This window comes from Ranitomeya imitator, chromosome 4, assembly GCF_032444005.1.
Source record: "Ranitomeya imitator isolate aRanImi1 chromosome 4, aRanImi1.pri, whole genome shotgun sequence".
Classification (NCBI taxonomy): Eukaryota; Metazoa; Chordata; class Amphibia; order Anura; family Dendrobatidae; genus Ranitomeya; species Ranitomeya imitator.
In genome coordinates, this window is record NC_091285.1 from 587,982,669 (window position 1) to 587,994,509 (window position 11,841).

The 11,841-nt window shown below is 41.3% G+C and overlaps 1 long non-coding RNA gene across 1 annotated transcript; it reads left to right on the forward strand.

Moving 5' to 3' along the window:
- Nucleotides 1–570: 570 nt before the first annotated feature.
- On the forward strand, nucleotides 571–1,888 carry LOC138674275 (uncharacterized). Its single transcript, XR_011320568.1, has 2 exons — nucleotides 571–609; nucleotides 1,772–1,888. It is a non-coding gene; the product is annotated as an uncharacterized lncRNA (long non-coding RNA).
- The last annotated feature ends 9,953 nt before the right edge of the window (nucleotides 1,889–11,841 follow it).

Sequence of the window (11,841 nt, forward strand, 5' to 3'; positions counted from 1 at the left end):
TACAATTAGTGTTTATGTACATAGAGCATAATGCGTGAAATTAATATTTACAACTATATATACAACTGTAATCACTAATAAAAATTCCATGAGTCCCCTTGTGCATGTTCTTCAAACGTCATCAGAGGGGAGGATGTCATTCACCTCCACTCTGGTAAGAGGTATAAGACAAAGGGTTTCTTTACGTGCGAATCCAATTTTGTGGTATACCTGGTTAAATGCCCTTGCGGCCTTATCTATATAGGCCAAACAACACAACACGTTTGCGACCGGATAGCCAGCCATAAATCTACAATCAGATGCAAAAAAACTTGGCTACCCATTCCAGAACACTTTGCAACAGCTAATCATTTAGTTAGATTTAGTTAGATTTATTAACTTAATACACAGGGTTGAACTGCCGTGTCTGTTATACTCTGTAATGTGATTTGTGATTTTGAAAATTGAACTGTTCTTTTATGTGGAAATCTACATGTAGAAAATGTATTTATGCATTTAGTAGTTGACGTATGTGGTCAAAATATCCTAGAGCTATTGCTTTGGTTCTAACCTTTCACTTATTCTTGCAGACACACTGACCTGACTAAATATTCCTAACACCCGCCTTGGGTAAGTTATAGAAAGTTCCATCTCTCTCTTTTTTTTTTTTTTTTTCTATTTTTATTTTTTTATTTTCAATTCCTCTTATTTTTCATTTATCATTTTTTCTTATTGTTTTATTTCGCTCCATAAGTTTAGTACTCCCCTTCTCTTGTTTACGAAATGATTAGCTTTGGTACCCCTTTATAGACATAAATCTATATTTCTATTCCAATATGGACTACACTGGGGCTTATTCAGTTTTTTTTTTTTTCCCCTCCATTATTTTATTTCCATTCTTTTCCCACAGTCTATGTATATTTATTCCCATTTTTCCATTTTTATTGTTTATTATTATTATTTTACTTTTTAATTTTTTAATATTTTTATTTATTTTTTTATTTTTTCTAATATATATTTCCTATGGTGTTTCACATTAGCAGTTTACCCAGGTGGACTCCCGACACACTCTGGGCCTTTCTTATAAGTATGAGCAGCATTATGTAGGCAACCCAGCCATTGCATCACATCTGACTCCTAGACACAATCCATGCAGCTCGCACTCTGCGCTCCACAGCTCGCCCTGACATGACCTCACTTTATGGCCAGCAGGCATTATAAATGGAGCTACAATGCTCACATTAGCCCACACACTTCCAGGAAGCAGGATAGCCCAGCGCCACACTTAGAGGAGGTTGGTAACTTGCCCACAATCTACATTTCCTTCCATACCACACAGACCTCATTTCTCCTTACTAAGGATTCCCCCTCTTATCCCCCTTTTCTACCCGCAGCCCTTTTTGGGACCTAATTTCAAACTTTCAAACAGTATCAGCTACTCAGGTCAGTGCACTAGGTTTTCATCCACTTCATCCACTATATACCATTATGCATTTAGTTCACCACTGGGCAACCTAGATTATTCATTTTGACCACACATATTCTCTCCACTATTGTGTCTCTGGTCCTAAATCTCGCGGTACAAAACCATCCATATACTGTGTATATCCACTGGCAAACCAGGGAAAGGACTTGCAGTGCATCTATTGTACCTTCAAAAAGATCCTTCACCTTAAGGGGACTCATGGAATTTTTATTAGTGATTACAGTTGTATATATAGTTGTAAATATTAATTTCACACATTGTGCTCTATGTACATAAACACTAATTGTATTTTATGTTTACTTGCAGTTTGAGAAAGACCCGGAATTGGGTCGAAACGTCACTTTTTTTCTTATCCTGCTGTATGTGTACATATATTTGAATGTCAAACACATGTGAATAAATACACCACTTTGCAAGCTATAACCCAAGAGAGTGCGGCTGTTTTATCGTTTATTATTACGGGCACATGTCAGCTGTTCAAAACAGGGGATCTGACCTTGGACGTACTATCCCGTCCAAGGTCAGAAAGGGGTTAATTTGGAGATTCAAGTAACGTTAAATTATCAAAATGTTGGCTGATGATGTCATTGGGTCATTTTGGCGAGCGGTGGTGAGGAGGTTCTTGGAGTTGGTGGCAAAATTGTGGTGGAGGGGTTGTACATCGGGTGTATGGTAAACTCCATTTTACAGTTAAGTCCAGATATATTTGGACAGAGAAAACATTTTTCTAATTTTGGTTATAGACATTACCACAATGAATTTTAAACAAAATAATTCAGATGCAGTTGAAGTTCAGACTTTCAGCTTTCATTTGAGGGTATCCACATTAAAATTGGATGAAGGGTTTAGGAGTTTCAGCTCCTTAACATATGCCACCCTGTTTTTAAAGGGACCAAAAGTAATTGGACAGAATAAATAATTTTAAATAAAATGTTCATTTCTAGTATTTGGTTGAAAACCCTTTGTTGGCAATGACTGCCTGAAGTCTTGAACTCATGGACATCACCAGACGCTGGGTTTCTACCTTTTTGATGCTCTACCAGGCCTTCACTGCGGTGGTTTTCAGTTGCTGTTTGTTTGTGGGCCTTTCTGTCTGACGTTTAGTCTTTAACAAGTGAAATGCATGCTCAATTGGGTTGAGATCAGGTGACTGACTTGGCCATTCAAGAATATTCCACTTCTTTGCATTAATAAACTCCTGGGTTGCTTTGGCTTTATGTTTTGGGTCATTGTCCATCTGTAGTATGAAACGATGACCAGTTTGGCTGCATTTGGCTGGATCTGAGCACACAGTATGTCTCTGAATACCTCAGAATTCATTTGGCTGCTTCTGTCCTGTGTCACACCATCAATAAACACTAGTGACCCAGTGCCACTGGCAGCCATGCATGCCCAAGCCATCACACTGCCTCCGCCGTGTTTTACAGATGATGTGGTATGCTTTGGATCATGAGCTGTACCACGCCTTCGCCATACTTTTCTCTTTCCATCATTCTGGTAGAGGTTGATCTTGGTTTCATCTGTCCAAAGAATGTTCTTCCAGAACTGTTCTGGCTATTTTAGATGTTTTTTAGCAAAGTCCAGTCTAGCCTTTTTATTCTTGATGCTTATAAGTGGCTTGCACCGTGCAGTGAACCCTCTGTATTTACTTTCATGTAGTCTTCTCTTTTTGGTAGATTTGGATATTGATACGCCGACCTCCTGGAGAGTGTTGGTCACTTGGTTGATTGTTGTGAAGGGGTTTCTCTTCACCATGGAGATTATTCTGCGATCATCCACCACTGTTGTCTTCCGTGGGCGCCAAGGTCTTTTTGCATTGATGAGTTCACCAGTGCTTTCTTTCTTTCTCAGGATGTACCAAACTGTAGATTTTGCTACTCCTAATATTGTAGCAATTTCTCGGATGGGTTTTTTCTGTTTTCGCAGCTTAAGCATGGCTTGTTTCACCTACATGGAGAGCTCCTTTGACCGCATGTCGACTTCACAGCAAAACCTTCCAAATGCAAGTACCACACCTCAAATCAACTCCAGGCCTTTTATCTGCTTAATTGAGAATGACATAACGAAGGGATTGCCCACACCTGTCCATGAAATAGCCTTGGAGTGAATTGTCCAATTACTTTTGGCCCCTTTAAAAACAGGATGGCACATGTTAAGGAGCTGAAACTCCTAAACCCTTCATCCAATTTTAATGTGGATACTCTCAAATGAAAGCTGAAAGTCTGAACTTCAACTGCATCTGAATTATTTTGTTTAAAATTCATTGTGGTAATGTCTATAACCAAAATTAGAAAAATGTTGTCTCTGTCCAAATATATATGGACTAAACTGTTTTATTGGATTTTGGTTAATTGCCTGGTGGATATTGGGACTCTTCAGAGTGTTGTGTTATGGAAAAGGTTTTCTGGCAACAAAGGTACCCCTAAGCCTGTGCTTGTGGCTAGAGGTAATGCCGAATGGTTAATTATTATTTACTGGATTTTGCTAGGTTTTGGAGCTCCAACAACTTCCTTATTAAAAAGTTGTTTATTGTAATGTTTGTATAATAAAAGGCCGATTTGGCCAATTTATCCAAAGGAAAGGTGTTATGACTCGAGTGTTCATTTGGGGGGGTTCCGTGGGAGCGGGGTGGTATTGTGAATTGGTGGGGTGGTTATAAAGGAGACAGCTGGAAGGAAGCCTCTACAATACTGCAGTCAAGTACATGGATAACTCTTGTATTGATAACCATGGCTGACTGTAACACTCAATGGCTCAGCATATGCAGACTGCATACATTTTGTCAATGCTGATGTACACAATTTAATTACCACACATTTGGAGCATGCTTCCAGGTGACAAATATATGTTCCAAAAGTCTAGCCTGAACATGTTGTGAATAAAGCCTAAACTAGCACATATGCATTTTCTGGTGACACATAAATAATGACACCAGTTCTCGACTTCTCTAGCTGGAATATTGAAGTTCTCCATCAATGTAACCTAATGTGCTCTGTTTAATAGTAAAATATATCACTTGTGTCAGTAACACCGGCGATACAGAGCTGAGCATTTGTCACGCAGTTATGTCTGGATATGAAACTACACCTACTTCTTTACATCAAAGTAAAATGCTGCTGAGATGTGTTCATTTCATTAAGCTTGGAATGAAATGACACATCTTTCAGGTTTTTTATGACATTGTACTGAGACTAGTAAAATCAATGCTTCTTTAGCACTAAATTTTATATGTTGTTTTGTGCACACTTCCACCCAATCTCCTATTTTATTCTTTTTATAGTTTGGGATCTGCAGTTTGCATGGTTGCCCTTAAGACCAAGCTTTCTTTTTGAAGCATGAAAAGAGTGAGTGCTGGAACAGAACTTTCTGTAGGCAGCTTCTTGTAGGCTTGATCTCAGCGTTCTTATGAAACTGTAATGGGTAAACTAGAAAATGCATTTATACAGAGCTGACTATGGTAATTCTTCCACCTTTTAGAAATGCTTTACATACACAGCCTATGAGGATCCCAGACTCCTATAAAGCATCCGCTTGGGATTATGAACATCTCTGAAGGATGGAAACCCTCTGAATATGCCTGTTGTCTTCCACAGTTTCATTCTGGAAAGTCCGTAAGATTAGACCCTTGGATCTTTCTTTTCCCGGGTCCTATGAAACAATATTCTCTTTTTCCAGCAAGAGCAAGTCATTGGACTCTACGAGGACTATATGATCAATTTTTACAGTTTGGCAACTCATCCATCCCTTTAAAGAGTTGCCTATAGCTACAAAAAACATGGCTGCTTTCTTACAAAGACAAAGCCAGCTACTGTATGTCAACAGGTTGTGTGTGATTACCTAATGAACCAACACTATCCCATAACACTAAAGGTACCGTCACATTTAGCAACGCTGCAGCGATCTAGACAACAATGTCGATCGCTGCAGCGTCGCTGTTTGGTCGCTGGAGAGCTGTCACACAGCTCTCCAGCAACCAACGATGCCGAAGTCCCTGGGTAACCAGGGTAAACATCGGGTTACTAAGCGCAGGGCCGCGCTTAGTAAACCGATGTTTACCCTGGTTACCATTGTAAAAGTTAAAAAAAAACACTACATACTTACATTCCGGTGTCTGGTCACGTCTCTCGCCTTCAGCTTCCCGCACTGACTGTGAGCGCCGGACGGCCGTAAAGCACAGCGGTGATGTCACCGCTGTGCTTTACGGCCGGCGCTCAGTCAGTGCAGGAAGCTGAAGGCGAGGGACGTGACCAGACACCGGAATGTAAGTATGTAGTGTTTTTTTTTTACTTTTACAATGGTAACCAGGGTAAACATCGGGTTACTAAGCGCGGCCCTGCGCTTAGTAACCCGATGTTTACCCTGGTTATCAGTGAAGATATCGCTGAATCGGTGTCACACACGCCGATTCAGCGATGTCAGCGGGAGATCCAGCGACGAAATAAAGTTCTGGACTTTCCCCAGCGACCAACGATCTCCCAGCAGGGGCCTGATCGTTGGTCGCTGTCACGCATAACGATTTCATTAACGATATCGTTGCTACGTCACAAAAAGCAACGATATCATTAACGATATCGTTATGTGTGACGGTACCTTAACCAAAAAATCTTATAGAAACACAGGAGTATATAGCCAAATGTAAAAAAGGCAAATGTTTATTGAACAAAATTTCAAGACATTTTAAAAGAATCTAAAAGGAGAATGTCTGTCATAGGCGAATGCATACAAAAAGCCTCAAAAAATACATACAAAAAGACACAGCAAAAAACAGTCATTAAATTTTGGTACGTATGCACACACCAAGAATTTCTTATACAGAAAAAAATTACAAAAAAATTACAAAAAATAGAACAATCGAATAATTGCTCTCTTGTAGTGATGAGCGAGTGTGCTCGTTACTAGAGTTTTCCGAGCCTGTTCGGGTGGTCTCCGAGTATTTGTGAGTGCTCGGAGATTTAATTTATGTCGCCGAAGCTGCATGATTTGCGGCTGTTTGACAACTTGAACACATGCTGTTTATTAGGGAATCCCCACATGTATTCAGGCTGTCTAGCAGCCGCAAATCATGCAGCTTCGGGGACAAAACATAATCTACGAGCACGCCCAAGATACTCGGAGAACACCCGAGCGTGCTAGGAAAACTCGAGTAACGAGCACACTCACTCATCACTACTCTCTAGAGGTATGCAAAGTGGAATGCACAGCCTTTCTCAGCCAAGATTTGCCTTGTTGACATTTTCTTTCAGCAAAGATGTCTGCTAAACTTCAAATGTTTTTGTTTTGCATCTGTTTATTTCTCTATAGTTCATTCCACTTTGTTTCATTTCCTTTTGATGCATACCTCTAAAGATCAATTATGCGATTGCTGTATTTTTTTGTAATTTTTTTTTAATTTTTTGTTTTTTCTGCATATGAATTTCTTGGTGTGTGTGTATACTTACCATTATTTAATGGCTATTATTAACTGTATCTGGAGGTTTTTTGTTTGGATTTGCCTATGTCCGACATTCTCCTTTTAGATTCTTTTAATACGTCTTGGAAATTTTGTTCAATAAAGATTATCCTTTTTATCTTTGGCTGTATATTCCTGTATTTCTACAGTATAAGCTTTTTTAGGTAGTGTGATATTGCAGCTCATCCCCATTCTCTTCAATGGAGTGAGCTGTAATACCACACACAACCTATGGATATGAAATGTTCTGTTTTTTTTTTAAAAAATAAATCTGACATATTTTCCTAATCCTGCAAACCCCTTTAAGCAGTCCCTCTCCTTTAATAGCCTTTTTGTTAGGAGCTTGGATAGTCACTATGTGGATTATATCAGTGCCTTTAAGTTTGAGCTGCCATTTATGGCTGAACTCCTGTTCATTTGATCAGTCTAGTTGAGTACTGTTCTGTAAATTATAATGTTATCTGTTCAGTCTGAAGCCTGAAAATAATGTCTGACACACAATTGTAGTATGATCGCAGGTGCATAGAATGCAGTGACACACAGGAGGCAGAGCAAGGGTTAACAGGTTCTTTTATATTAAACAGAGATATTACAAGCAGGGGGTAATGGGTGTGAACTTGCGGATGGGGAAATTCAAATGCAGAAGGTAAAAACCGGTTAACTTATCAGTCTCTGTGCGCTGGAGGAAGGTGGCTGGAAGATCCCTCGGTGGCACCTCAGGCGGCGTGCGATGTCTCCGATCCAGTCCTGCAGAAGGGAGATTCACTGTTTCCTTGCGATGACGAATCCTCCAGGTCCTTCGGCACGTGGTCTCCTGATCCAGGCACACAATGGGGTAGAGAAGATGGTCGGTGGCACAGTGAAAGAAGCAGAACGTTCGGTAGGGAAGCACACAGTTCAGCGGGCACAGCCACAGGCATGGGCCGGTCCTCAGGAGGCACCACAAGGATGGGACTAAGCAGTGCCTCTGCGATGGCGAATGGAGCAAAGGTATGCGCTCTCTCCTGGGCACTACCCGGTGCGGAAGTCTCTCTGGGCTGAGGGTAGGATGTGTCCGCAGTCTCGCTAGCCTGGAAAACAGGCGCAGCTAGGAGTCAACCGTCTCACTGCTCACAAGCACATTCCCCGCCAAGTGTGTCATCTTCCCGCTCAGACAGCTATTTATGTTGGACCCGCCCCATCAGTCAGGTGTCCTGAACTGCTCCACTCAGAAATCTCTTCCCCCTGCAATAATGGTAACAGCCCTGACAGTTTCGGCCCAGACACGCAAGAGAGACCGTTAGCTTGGCTCTCCTCCCTACACAATCATGTGTCATGTGTCCTTTTTTATTAGTTATGGAATCATGTTAAGGCTCGCTGTGATTTATACTGCCATGCAAATGGCACATAGACTGTAATCTGGGTCTTAGGAGGTTGCATGTGCAACATCATAAGAAGTGATGACGTACCCCTAGGATAAGGGTTCACTGCTTAGATCCATAGATAGGTCCAACACGTCTGCTGTTAAGAAACTGACACAGCTCTACTGAAGTGAATAAAGCTATTCTGTATTTTCCTGACAGCGACATTGTGTATTCTGATTGGGAGTCTTACTTATCCCTAATGGCAGGTGCAGACAACTGTAGATTCTCTCATCCGAGAGAATCGAGCCAATTATGGAAATGAAACCCTGATCAAACTCTGATCTGAGTATGAGCATAGTGTGATCTGATCCTATCGGATGAGAAGAAGATGGAGAAAAGGAGATAAAAAATTCTCCATCTTCTCCATTCTATCACACACTCATTGACATGCATGGCCAAGTGTAATCCGAATATTGGATCACACTCAGACATGCAGCAATTTCTTCCCATGGACCTGCTCTGTCCAAGGAAAATATAGGACATGTGCACAGCCCCATACACTGAAATTGTTCTGAGTGTGATCTGATGTTTTGTCGGATTGCACTCGGACCGAAAATACGCTTGTCTTCACCTGCCCTAATGATAAGGAAGGGATGGCAAATCTCAGCGAAATGGTATATTTTTTTAATATTCCGAAATTCCCTTAACAACTGCAACAGTTTTCCTTTGTACAATAGTCCTAATTCTCAAGTGGTTGAGAAGAAGATATTCAGTAATAAAGGAAATCGGTCAAGGCAGAAGTTGAACTCCATTCACTCTCTATGGCTCATATAAAGATTCTCATTATTCGCACACATCATAGGAAACTGCGGTTATCTGTCTGTGAAGACGTATTTGAAGTGGGATTTAATATGCTGTCAGTCAGCCATGACTATGAGGGACACATCATGCTTTTGACATCTTGAAAAATGGAATGGCTGGTCTCCAAGATATGGAAAATATATGAATAACATGGATACAGCATAATACATACGCCTTCTCTTAAAGGGGCAGTGTGCACATATAATAAATGCCCTCAGCCTGTAGCTGAGAGGCATTTAATATAACATGTTCACTTGCAAGGTGGCTCCCATGGCTCCCAGTGAATTGGTGTTCTACCATTACAGTCGTGATGTCTTCTAGTCCCAGTGAGACCAATGTCCTGTACCAGAATCCCTGGTCCCAGTGCGACCCAAGTCCTGAACCTCATCCCCTGGTCCAAGTGCATCCAGTTTTTGAATGTTGTCCCCTAGTCCTGGAGTGGCCAGTCTTGTTACCGAAATCCCCTGTTCCCAATGTGGCCAGTCCATGTTCCAGTATCCTAGACCAGTGTGTCTGAACATAGTTCTAATCAGTGTCAATGAACCTGACCCCTGGGGTCAGCAACTGCAGTACCGGGATCTGCCCAAGAGTGTTACTTGGTAGCTACCTGCAGCCTAGTGTGTCTCCACCATCAGGAGCTCCAGTGAATACCTTTTAGCCGCTTAGCTATACCCCTTCCTGGCCCTGTGGCACGGTGGGTCGACAAATCCACATTCACCACTGCTGGGAGTAACAATCATGCCTCCTTTTAGACCATTGCTCCATGGTCTAGTTCTGATACTTACACTTCCATTGTAATTACTTTTGACGAAGGACAGTATCAGTTTGGGTACTCTGAATACAGGGTGGGCCATTTATATGGATACACATAAATAAAATGGGAATGGTTGGTGATATCAACATCCTGTTTGTGACACATTAGTAAATGGGAGGGGAAAAACTTTTCAAGATGGGTGGTGACCATGGTGGCCATTTTGGATCCAACTTTATCTTTTCCAATGGGAAGAGGGTCATGTGAGGGTCAGTATCTGTTGTTTCAGATGCTGCACATCTTGTATCTTCAATAGACAATTGCCTTCAGATGACACCAGCATCTGAATCAATGGATACTGGAAGCCAGTGCTAGCATTTCTTCTGTGGTGTTGCTATCAGTGTGTCAAAAGTGGGAGAAGAGGGGTGCATTGACAATCCAATACAATGGTCAGCACTTTGAACACATTTTATAAGTGGTCATAAACTTGTAAATAACTCATGAAAAAATAAAGTTATGTTAAAACCAAGCAAACCATTGTTTTTCTTGTGAAATCTTCAATAAGTGTTATGTGTCACATGTCCCTCTTCCCATTGGCAAAAATAAAGTTGGATCCAAAATGGCCGACTTCAAAATGGCTGCCATGGTCACCACCCATCTTGAAAAGTTTTCCGCTTCCCATATACTAATGTGCCACAAGCAAGAAGTTGATATCACCAACCATTCCCATTTTATTTAGGTGCATCCATATAAATGGCCCACCCTGTAGTATGTGGAACTAGTATCTAGCCCACTCCTATATGCAGAATTAGTATGTGGCTACACACTTCTATAAGCAGTAATCTGCAATGTTTTTTCTGTTATGACACCTTTCTAATATTTATTGTTGCTATGGCTTTTTTGTGAGGTCATACGACGAGCTTGCCTTGGCTCCAAACTGTAATCTCTCAGTCTAAACCATATGACATATGACAATCTCTCATACAGACCATACTTTCTAGGGCTATCTCTCTCTCTGTAACCGAGGGCTCCTTTTCATAAAAGCTCCGGTTGTTTGATACAGACCTTGCTGTCAAGGGCTCTTTTTCTTGGACCTAAACCCTTTATTCAACGGCCCTTGCACATATTCATACACGCCAAGGTTCGTTCCTCTCCACACTCAGTAAAGCAATCTTTAGCCTTTTTCTTGAATCTTAAGGATTTCCTATATATATACCGTACATTCCCACTGTCCAGGCTCTGACTGGCCTACCGAGGAACAGGCAAATCCACCAATGGGCCCACATGTAAGCATGCCCACCTAATATCATCATCATCTAAATGGTACACTTATTGCATCTTATACATTTTGTACAGACAGGAGAAGCATCTCGTCATTTAATTGACAAAACGTTAACTATTATATAGAATCTTAGGTTAATCTGTGAACAAGGGTCAGGTAATATTGCATGTAGCTGATCAGTGGGCCCCCACAGTCAATGTCACTAAAGGTCCTCTGGAAATCCGACACAGCCACTGTTTATTTCTATTCTATTATTTGCAGCCTCATTCAGACCACATATCAGAAATTGTCATGATGTGCCAGTCTGAAGTATAGTGGAGGGCACTGCAACTGTCTCTGGAGCTGGGCCCCTCACTATCCCTCCCAGGAGCACTCTTGAAGGTAGAGAGGCCTGGGTCTCCAACCTTACTATGCTTCTGAATGCACACTTAAAGGTAGTGTTGAGCGATACCGTCCGATACTTGAAAGTATCGGTATCGGATAGTATCGGCCGATACCCGAAAAATATCGGATATCGCCGATACCGATATCCGATACCAATACAAATCAATGGGACATCAAGTATCGGAAGGTATTCTCATGGTTCCCAGGGTCTGAAGGAGAGGAAACTCTCCTTCAGGCCCTGGGATCCATAGGGATGTGTAAAATAAAGAATTAAAATAAAAAATATTGATATGCTCACCTCTCCGG